General features: G+C 34.5%; 1 protein-coding gene across 2 annotated transcripts in view; it reads right to left on the reverse strand.

The window, feature by feature from the left end:
• The window catches only part of LOC134690996 (aquaporin AQPAn.G-like), a 77,281-nt gene that overhangs the window by 59,766 nt on the left and 5,267 nt on the right, over positions 1-12,248 (reverse strand). Inside the window, exon 1 of one of the 2 annotated variants that reach the window (XM_063551180.1) lies at positions 4,476-4,742. The exons of the other annotated variant lie outside the window; for it this stretch is intronic. The gene's annotated coding sequence lies outside the window, so the exon portion shown is untranslated. Of the gene's footprint in view, positions 1-4,475; positions 4,743-12,248 lie in introns of those variants that run through there. 2 annotated transcript variants of the gene reach the window in all.

Here is a 12,248-nt window from a genome sequence, read left to right on the forward strand (position 1 = left end):
ATCCTGCACAAAGACGAGCACTAAGACGCTTGCAGAACGTAAATAGTGCAGGGATACAGGCGAGCCCCTCTATCTGGTAAATGACGTCATAAAGGCGTGTATAATTGACGAGTTTTTGCCGGTGACGGATGAACTCGAAAGTGGTCTATTGAAGATCATTGATATACCATCGACTCTATAATGATGACCAAGCGTTGTACAACAATTGTTTCATGATCTCGTCTTTTCCCATCAATAGACCACTTTCGAGTTCATCCGTCACCGGAAAAAACTCGGCAATTATACGCGCCTTTATGACGTCATTTACCAGATAGAGGGGGTCGCCTGTATCCCTGCACTATTTACGTTCATCAAGCGTCTTAGTGATCGTCATTGTGCAGGATAAACTAGAAATAATGGTTGTTCTGTAGGTACTTAATGACAATTCTCTAATGACAGCAATGCTGATTGTCAATTTTGAGAATTCAATTTGCCGAATAACTCGTACAATATAGAATTATAGTTTTCCAACCACTCGCTCAACATTGGAATGGAAGTGACGACGCCCCTAAACGCACAAATGACGTTCACTAAAACCAGAGTTTTTGACGGAAATGCATGGAACTCGAAAGTTGTCTATTCGTTTACATTGTTACTACATTAAGATTTAGAAATCATGCTTATAACTAGATTTCGTATGCTAGTTGTTTTGTGCATGTAAGTCATTTAAGTCTTTTACTTGCCAGACACAATATATGTACAATGTACATTGTGTACGAGATTTAGAAAAAGGATGAAAAACGAGGCTCGCCGAGCATTTCTCCTGTATCGTATAGCAAGTACAAATAAATTTATATTTCCGACAATGTACATATTTTGTTTTTATCCTGCAATTTACATCTGGCACCAGAAACTTTAGTTGTTATTGCAAGCCGGTTCAAACCAATTTTGAAAGAATCTCAGATGTGTGTTGGTGTGTGTTTTTCCTGCTCCAATGTTTATCACGTGATAAGGAAGTAATGGCAAAGAAAATGGTCAGAATAATGCTATGTCAGGGCAAGGTGACATATATCATGCAGACTAGTTCTGTTACTAAGGTAAACATCCTGCTAACTGCGTTGGTCAAGTGCAAAGCAGGAATCATTTTTAAATCATTAACACATTATCGTCCTGAACATGCATTTATAGATTTGACACTTGACGTAAATAACAGCTATCCATCATCATTATCGCCATCATCATCAAATTTGACACAAAAAATTATAACTAAATATGAGAATGTATGAATGGAAAGTTATATTTTACTACTCTACAGAAGTGCATTATAAACTCCGTTCTAGATTTCAGGACCTACATTTAATGATGCATTAATCAATGGTCAAGTAAAGTCGTTCACTATTTTGTGAAGTCGTTCACTATCTTGTAAAGTCGTTCGCTATCTTGTAAAGTCGTTCACTATTTTGTAAAGTCGTTCACTATTTTGTGAAGTCGTTTACTATCTTGTAAAGTCGTTCACTATTTTGTAAAGTCAACCTTTTTAATGTAAAGTAATCGATGGGAATCGAATGTAGAGTATTCGACGGGAATCGAACGTAGAGTAATCGAGGGGAATCGAATGTATCTAGTAATCGAATGTAGAGTAATTGATGTGAATCGAATGTAGAGTCATTGATGGGAATCGAATGTAAAGTCATTGTTTAAAACGGGTTCGTTGTGTCCAAATAAATAAGCATGAAACGGTACAAAAAGGCATACTTCAAAATCTGCGACTACATTGTAACTCTATAATGTCAAAATGTTCCAACATGTATGGATATATATGCGCATTTGAAAATGACTACGCGATCGCGAGATGCATAAATACATTGTCCCGTTTAATCGAAATTATAATGTTAAATCTCAATGCATCGTGCAGGGACGCTCTCTTCGTCTTAACCTTGGTTGGAACAATATTGCAATGGGTTTGTATGTCTGTTTAGGTCGGCGTTTGCAAGGACATTTTCTACATACATGTAGTTGCGTTTTACAATGATATATAAATTTTCCTACCTATTTTACAGAAGCCACACTTTGAAGAACAAACATATAAGATTAGTTCATATTTCCTCGCGTTCTATGAATATGTAAGAAACAAATGCAACTGGGTATTCAATAGTCAACAATCAATCAAATTAAGAAATAATTCAACGGGGCTTCACTATATCGTGATTTTACCACGGGTTGGCCTTTTATGGCAAATATTTTACCCTGAGCGATAGCATAGAGGGACAAACCGTGGTAAAATCACAATATATTCAAGCCCCCCTGAATTATTTCGATTCTAATAGGACAAATACGGCAATTGTTTTGGATCGAAGCGCTCTAGGTGAAGACATTATTTGCCGTTCCCGTAAATAAACGCACGATTAAATTGACTTAAAAGAACGGAGCAAACTGAAAAAAGTGACACGCTTAAACTATTTTCAAAAACATATTTAGATAGGTTTGGATGAATCTAAATGATAATTGTATTAAATGCCTTATATGTATGCATACATTGCTTCTATAACACATTTTAGCACCGTTTGCTTACGTGCTTGTTGTGATCCCGTAAACTGTCTATATTCTGACGTCAACGTTCTATGACGTCGGGTAACTCATTCATAAAAAACATATGATGTGGGAGTACGATCGGAACAGCCCACACAATATATTCATATTTTACCGCGGGTGTGTACTCAAAGCGTTTGAAGGACGTCATGTTAGAATCAATCATATAGCTTTTTTACTAGATACAAATGGGAAAAAAGTTGTTGCTTGAAAATGTATGATCATACAATTTTTTTTACGTTCTGAGAATGTAGACCAATGCCAAATGACAATGCAGGGGCCGTGTCATCGAAGGTGTCTAAGGACTAAGACATGTCCTAAGACCATCTTAGGAGATTTTTGTGCTCTTAACTGTGTTATCGAAAAAAAAAATCTTTGGAGATGTCCTAATGTTGGTCCCATCTTTAGGACTACTAATAAGCTGTCCTAGGATACTTTTAAGACCATTTTCACTTTTAGGATAACTTTATGATGTCCTAGCATATGAAAATTATAGATAATTTGTTTGTATTATATTCTAGTTAAAATGAAATAAAAGTAAAAATAAAATAAAATAAATCAGTAGGTAGAATTTTAATTTCTTGGTCTGTAAAATTCGGACGAGACTTTTCTTACTCATTTTGTAGGGTTGGGGTAGAGCACAAACATAATTTTCTTCAAAATTTCTTCCGTTTACTTGATTAAAGATATTTTTGGACTTATGTTTTGAATATAAGATTTATGTTTAAGCATAATATGTGTGCAAATGTAACATACAGAAATCCTACTTTTTTGTAAATTATTTTTTACATTATATATTACAGCGAGAAAATTTAACTCAGGACTACGATAGGACATCTTTGTTAAGATTATCTTAGGATACCTTCGATGTACAGTCTGAGCTATATCATTAGACAGTCATAAGACTGTCCTACAATTTGTCTTAGGATGTATCTTAAGACAAATCTTAGGACACTTTCGATGACACGGCCCCAGGTTTAAACTATTTTGTTACGAAAACATTTCTAATGTAAACTGCACCGGAAATCAGTAAGTACGAACCTAGACTGATTCTTTTCAATATATCTTTTTCTCATACTTTTAAGTTGGCAGCTATTGTATTTTTTTAAGCACGTCATAGAAAAAGCTTGAAAACTTTTTTCTCCATATCATCTAGCTTTCAATAGTATATAAAGTATATAACGCAAAGTAAAACAAATTAAAACAAAAACGGAATTTCATTGTACACCAACTTGCAAGGTCAAGCAGCTATTCCGACTTAATGGCTCATTATATTGTTCTAATCTTTAAACTGTGTGAATTTAATTTAAAAAAAAAAATATTATATAAATGCGATTTTTCTGGTCGTTGCAACTACACAAACATATCCAGATTGTATGCAGGCAGCTTCGTTTGTTTTGTTTCTACGGCAAGTGTGTCTAGTTACGTACAGTGTCGAGCAAAAGAAAATAAAAATAGGCGTTTGTTTTCACTTCAATTGGTCCTTTAAAATTGTATATTCATGAAATTAAATAAAATTGAGTATGGAAATGGGGTCCGGGAATATGTCATAGAGACAACAACCCGACCAAAGAGCAGATACTAGCAGATGGCCCCAATGGGTCTCCAACGCAGCGAGAAAATCCAGCACCCAGAGGGAGGCTTAAGCTGGCACCTAAATAAAAATGTGTACTAGTTCAGTGAAAATTGACGTCATACTCAACTCCACAACATATAAATGAGCTATTATAAAAAACATACAAGACTATCAAAGGCCAGGGGCTCATGACTTGGCACAGGCGCAAACATGGAGTGCGGTTCAACATGTTTTGTTGGACCTTTTTACAAAGATTTTTTTCAAGATGAAACGATTAAAAAAAAAAAAATAGTCGTCGCACAGAGATGAAAGTGTTGCATTAAGAACTTACCTTCTAACTTTAAATCTCTGCAGTATGAAAATTAATATCAAAAATGAATAAATATCCCTTTATGAAATTGTCGAATCCAAAGTCGTCGCTGTTCTAACAATGTGAAATGCACCGGATGTGAAAGGAAACATTAATCCTTGCAGTAGTCAAATGTGATATGATACGAATTTTACATCGAGGAGGGTAAAGATTTATAATAGTCGAACCGTTATATATTATCAGTTTACGATAACAATATTGTCTTTTAAGGTGAACGTATATACGAGGACTAATTAATATTCAACATATATATGCAACCTCTTACTGCAATATGTCGGAAATAAACAATTCCCATACCCTTTGAAATGAAAATAAATAGCCATTTAATTATAATTTACGATAAATATATGAATGACAATATGTGAAAAAAATGTTTTCGACTTTGATAATTTGGCATACAAAAAGATAACTATGTGCAATTGTAGCGGATTAAATTGTGATTTACATTTTACTGGAAAATTCCCATACCCTTTGAAATGAAAATAAATAGCCATTTAATCATAATTTACGATACATATACGAATGAAAATTAGGGAAATAAGCAATATCTTTAAAAAAAAAAAGAAAAAAAAAAGAAGATATCTGACGTACCCTCAAGTGCCAAAGATAAAATTTAGAATATTTGTGCGCGCGACTTTAAATCTTGTGCGCACAACTTTTAATCTTGTGCGCACAACTTTTAAACTTGTGCGCACAACTTTAAATCTTGAGCGCACAACTTTTTAACTTGAACAGTTGTGCGCACAATTTTTAATCTTGTGCGCACAACTTTTTTAAACTTGTGCGCACAACTTAAAATCTTGAGCGCACAACTTTTAAACTTGTGCGCACAATTTTTAATCTTGTGCGCACAACTTTTTTAAACTTGTGCGCTCAACTTTATTAATTTTGTGCGCACAACTTAAAATCATTTATGGTTCAATTGCACTAGACTGAGTTATATTTGAAGAAGCAATGTTTGGTTAGGTAAAACCGGATATAATGGATATCGTTTTAGTACCGGACTCCATGTGAGGATGAAGCTTTGTTATGTGCTTTGGAAAACTTTGCGGAGATCGACAAAATAAACCTTGCAGATTTTCTTGATAGCCACTCTTGTAAAAAGTGGGAAAACCTGACAATTTCAACCTCTTAATCCTAAAGGAAATTCCACATTAAGAACTAGTTCGGAAACCACAGTACATTGTTCGGACTAGGGAACCTTGATCAATCCAACGAAATAACAACAGCTTTACAATGCATAACAACCGACTGTTAAGAACGTTTTGGGAAGAGTTATCTTTCTTGAAAACCTTTCTTCTGTTGATAGAGATGCCATGGAGTACTTGAGAAAATACATCAAAGAAATAGTCCATGCCAAATTAAAATTGTTTTTATGCTTTTGTACAGCGTCTGACTTAATGTTGATATTCTATTCTTGTTGTACAAGATAGTCTGGGTCATGTGGCAAACTTTTGGAAGTAAAAAAGAGCTTCGAAAATAATCCCTCATTTAAAACAGAATTTAACGGTTTCTTATCAATGATATTTTGGGTAATGGACATCATTTAATTGCCAAATTAAAGTCTTGATTGGTACATATTTGTTTGCATATCAAAACGTTTTTTTTTTTTATTATTTATGTTGATCATAATTGACTCTTTTTATTAATAGCCTAGTTAACTTGTACCAGAAACACGTACAAAATGTAGATTTGTTAAATTATTTAAAAAAAACTACCCTCAACTTTGCAAACATATTTCCCAAATGTCTATACTGATGAAAATATTTGATGTATTATAGTATTAATGTGTAGGTCAGTCGTCAATAATTGTTTTGGTAATCAGAAACAATGAATATGGTGTATATAGAAATTCGTGATACAAAATGTCTACATACACTTGACAAAGCCCAAAACAACGGAACATCAGTTTTATTGCTGTTCTTCATCTCAAAGTCACAGTGATGCTTTCAACGGACTGACCGCAATGCAAGTTCAAGACGGAATCTCTGCTGTATGTTTATAATGATACGGCACTATGTTAGGGTTTTTGATTGCGTGATTGCATGATAACAAGGGCATTTTGAGGCTGATTATTTTATCATAATGAGTTATTTCTAATGAATAATTGTTTGCGTTATTTCATTGGTGTGATAATTTTATAACTGAAGGAAATGGTTGAATGACTACCAAACTTTGTATATACACCAGACGCGCGTTTCGTCTACGAAAGACTCATCAGTGACGCTCGATTCCAAAAAAAGTTACACCAACGCACACCAATGAGTTATCAATGATTACAGGCACACATCCCTAAACAGAGACTCGAGAAATCTACATCTGTTTAAAGTAGTTTGTGCGATAAGGATCAATTTTGGAGTCCTTTTCCAGCCGACTATGCGGTATGGGCTTTGTTCATTGTTGAAGGCCGTACGGTGACCTACCTATAGTTGTTAATTTTTGTGTCATTTGGTCTCTTGTAGAGAGTTGTCTCATTGGCAATCAAACCACATCTTCTTTTTTATTGTTAATGTGCTGGTTAGTTTTGTGAGCTGAGAAGGATGCGAAGCTGTATTCCGATAGTCCATAAGTCCAACTTCCCCATTTGTCAAACAGTCTATTTTTCCGACACCTCCTTTAGTCGACAGTAAAAAAATGACCAGAACAAATGTTTTTGGCTCATTTACCCCTTCTTGTTCTTCCAGAAATATTTTGACACGTAAACACATTGTGTCTATTTCATTTTTATCTTAAAATGAAAATGAAGGAGAAGGAATATGCAGTAATGTCAAAAAGACAACATGCATCCCCTAAGAAACTAGACATCTGGAGTTCACACTTGATCTCCAATAAAGTTGAAAGCCATTTACCATATGACGAGCCTTTATATATCTCCAGCAAAATATACAAGTGGATAAATTGGCATACACAACAATTTATCTGCAAAAATGTCGAGCAACAACAACATATAAAGAGACAATCACCTGTCAATGACCGCAAATTTCTTACTTGGGACAGACGCAAATTATTTGCGGAAGAGTGAAAATAGTTTGTTCAAGGGTTTCATGTAAAAACAAAACAAAAAAACGCACGCACACACACACATAAACAGTAGAGATTAGCCGGAATGTACTGGTATTCAATTCCTCCAAAAGTACTCTCTAACATCAATTGACAGTACCGAAGTTGGACAGTTATCAAGGAATCGCAAAAATAAATGCACGCATTGATTTCTAAATTTCAGTTCTTAACAATAGATTTAAGAAGATGCGGTATAAGTGCCAATGAGACAACTCTCCATTTAAGTCACACATTGTAAAAGTAAACCGTTATAGGTCAAAGTACGCTTGGCTCACACCGAACAGCAAGCTATTAAGGGCCCCAAAAATGCCTAGTGTAAATTTTGTAAAACCATTCAAACGGGAAAACCAACGGTCTTATCTATATAAAAACGAGAAACGAGAAACACTTATGAACCACATCAACAAGAGACAACTACTGAACATCAGATTCCTAACTTGAACAGGTCCAAAAAATGCAGCGGGTTTACACGTTTTAATGTACCAACCTTCACCCTTATCTGAAACAATAGTGTAACATCACAACATAGAAAGACACACTATACAATATCAATTGAAATGGCTGAACTCAATCAAAAAACATATTAACACTAGTGAACATACACTGAACTAATACATTTGATCTATGATACAATGTAAATACAAAATCAATAAAATAAGGGGTGAATAAATAAAGGCAACAATAGTATACCGCTGTGAGATATTAAACAATAAAAAAGACAAACAATAACCTTGAAAAAAAGCCGCCATATACAATAATTTACACAGGTATATGAAAATAATTTTGTGGTAAAATGTAAGGTATACAAGCCGGTATAACAATTGTATCAGTCGCAAAACTTTCATATTTATTTCGTATTCAGCATCAAAGACGATGACTATAAGTTATATGGTTCGCTACTGACCCCCTACGGATCCAAATAGGGTTAGTAAAATCCATAGGGGGTGAGGCCGGAGGCCGAATCCCCTATGGTTTTTATTCACCCTCTATGGATCCGTAGGGGGTCAGTGGTGAACCGTATAACGAATTTATCGCACGCTCAACATTTTCTGCTGCGTTTTGTTGAAAAATAATCAAAGAAAGACAACAACTTTAATAGATGACGTCACCATTACCGCGTCACGAACCCCCTATGAAATTTACTAAACCCTACGGTCTCATAGGGGGTCACCACGTGACGGCGTTAAACCAATCACAACGTGATAATTTACCCGCGGTGCAATAAATTCTCTTAACGGCCTTCTTCATACAATACCTCATATATGCCAGTTAGAGAACGTCACAGACATCTTTTAAAAAAATATGTTTATTATTTAATCTTAAAGAAAGTTTATAGATATATATGACTGACAGTTATGTGGACAGTTTAAAAAGTCGTACGTTCAAGTTTACTAAAGTAGTGGCACAAGTTGAAAACAAATTGTGCCAACAAGTTTACAAAAATTGTGCGCACAAGATTTAATGTTGTGCACACAAGTTTAAAAGTTGTGTTCACAAGATTAAAAAAGATGTGCGCACAAGTTCAAAAAATATGTGCGAACAATTTTTAAAAAGTTGTGCGCACAAGATTTAAAGTTGTGCGTACAAGTTTAAAAAAAGTTGTGCGCACAAGTTTAAAAAAAGTTGTGCGCACAAGTTTAAAAAAAGTTTTGCGCACAAGTTTTCTAGAAGTTGTGCGCACAAGATTTAAAGTTGTGCGCACAAGATTAAAAAAGTTGTGTGCACAAGATTAAAAAAGTTGTGCGCACAAGTTTAAAAGTTGTGCACACAAATTTAAAAGTTGTGCGCACAAATTTAAAAAAGTTGTGCGCACAAGTTCAAAAAAGTTGTGCGCATAAGTTTTAAAAAGTTGTGCGCACAAGATTTAAAGCTGAGCGCACAAATATTTTTAATTTCATCTTTGGCACTTAAGGGGCTCCGACTGACGCATTCAGGTGTGAGCATAGAGTTTAAAACAAACCATGAATATTTATCTTTAACCGGTATTTTTTATCGATAGTTAAAAAAAATGGACATAATTTGATTGGAAAAGGCTGACGATTCTGAGAGTTGAGTATCTGCGTTTTCTCTAAAGAATTAAAATATGTACTGCATGGTACTTAACTATATATATAAATATATAAGTATTTTTTTCAGAGATCTATATATAGATAAAAACCTATAGCTGTGAAATAGATATAAACAAAATATATTAATAGGTGACAATCTGTAATGAATAACAAACTTGAAACAGTTTAGAACCATCAAGAAATTTCAATTATAACTATATGTCAAGTACAACCTATTTTGGTGTGCATATCGGGGACAGACGGTCTCCAAAGGGAGATATGATCTATATAATACAGCTTTTGAAAAGTAATTGAATTTGCGAATTATGTAATTTGACATTCTTTTAATTCAAGTATGATATTTTGTACACTTTGAAATTAATATTATTATTACGCCTTAAGCTTGGAAGTTTGAGACTGCACTTTTAAACTTGAAATATATATAATAGTATAGTGTTAATTAATGGGTGTTTTCATAATTACCCAAGGGTGACTGGGGTATAGAAATATGGTCACTTGGTCTTCTCCCGACCGGCAGTAAAACGCTTGCCGAAGTGGGGCGTCCGTTTGGCTGTGCGGGATGTATTAAGTTCGCAGTCACGTCCGGTCAGAAGGGGGACGTTAAATCCGATGCCTCGTGTAAAGAAAGTGCCACGCTCTTTGCACGTTAAGAACCCTTGTAACAACTCTTTGAGGGGTCCGTAGGTGGCCTGTTGCAAGGCAAAATTTCTGTCCCTATCCAATATACCCTCCTTTTCCGGTGGCAGTCCAAATTTCTCCGACCATCATCCCAGATGGCCTCTATTGTATCAACCTACCTATTGTATTTATTGTGAACTTGTTCTCGTCCTGAATATGCATGAAATATTTGCCACTGGACGTTAAGCAACCAACAATCAATCAATCAATCAATCATCATTGCCCTGTTATATGTCCAAGGTCTGTTATAATGGTCGAGGGTATCTGTAATGGCATGAGGCAACGCCGAGGGACATTACAGCCTCTGAGGCCATTATTACTGACCGAGGACAAATAACAGAGTCAATTTGAAAACGCTCATTTCTTAACGCTTTTATTAACCAAACCGCCAATGTGTATTCATACAAGCCAAATCATTTTTTTTTGTGATGAAATTGTATATATATATAATTATACCAAAATAATGCAATATTAAAGAAAATTTTAAAGTGATGTGATTACATAACATGTATTAAATGTAAATATAGTTTTATTGTTGTCAAAGCAATTAATGGCATACAGAATACAAGATTTCATTCTGGATTTTAAAACTCAAAATTAAATAAATTTATCACATCATGGAATGTTTAATGTAATAATCAACTTGACAACTGGTTCAAATAAGATAAGTCATGATTCTTGGGAATTTTCAATTTCTTAATGTTTCTTTTCCCAGAAATGTATTTGAATTGATACATGTAATAACCGAAAATCAGTAATAGCACTGGTAATTTATAACTTGGCCCGGTGTTTTTTTCATAATGACCCTGTTTTTTTTTTCATAATGGCCCTGTTTATTCAAAATAGCCTTGTTCATTCAAAATGGCCCTGTTAGTCTGTAATGGATCAGTTTTGCTTTTATTAATAAAGGGCCAGTTTCATACATAATACACTTAACTGGTTAATAAATACATGTATAGGTAAAGCACTCGAGATATCAATAGCCTAATTGACCTGGACATAAGTATTATTACCGTACAAATTGGGGAGCAATGAACGCGCAATAAATCGTCCATAAAATGTTACACCTAGACATTATAATACTTTAACAAGGTCATTATCGCATATTTGACAAACAAACAAACTCAATTTAAGTTCGTTATTAAATACTAGCTGTATGTAAAATCTTGGTGAGTGGTTCTGTTTAGCCTTGTAGGATATATCAATGCGCAGCCGCGTACGGTAAGAAACGGGACGTTAAATTCCATGTCGGTACACTATTGTTAGATTTTCTATTTTTTCAAAATTCCGAATTTGCAAAATAGGAAATATAACATTATCAAGGAGCCATTTAGACATCTCTTTATCGGTTCAGTAGGTGGACCGTTACAGATTGGTGGAATCGTTAAAAATACCGTCACGTGTGGCATTTGCAATCCAAAATTATTTTGAAATGACGTGAAAAAAAGAAATGTCAGACAAGAAAACGTTTTTATTAATGAAAATTAATAGTTTTAGAAATTGCACTCTATTCTTTGTTTATACATTTATATCTTGCTTGTTTAGCATTTTAGTGAACTATAAAACTCAATTAATTTGTGAAGAAAATCTTTTGGCTTTTCACTCTCATCCCCGATATGAAATGTGCCTCTTGATCAAGGTAGCATATGCATTTAACAAATTGCACTGAATGTTTCTTTAGTTTTTTCACTCATTTAATTTCTTGTAATTTCAGTATCCGTACTTAAGACGGATAAATATGTCTCGCATCTGGTCAATAAAAATCTTTAGCGTATTCAAGCCAGGGAACAACACTCATAGTCTAGATATTAAGTCTTTATTAGTCCCTTGAGCGTAAGTATCAAGCCAGGAAATAGCACTCGTCAGTCTGGCTATTTAGTCTTTATCTGTCCCTTGAGCGTAAATATCAAGCCAGGGGACGTCGACC

This window comes from Mytilus trossulus, chromosome 11 (genome assembly GCF_036588685.1).
Source record: "Mytilus trossulus isolate FHL-02 chromosome 11, PNRI_Mtr1.1.1.hap1, whole genome shotgun sequence".
Taxonomy (NCBI): Eukaryota; Metazoa; Mollusca; class Bivalvia; order Mytilida; family Mytilidae; genus Mytilus; species Mytilus trossulus.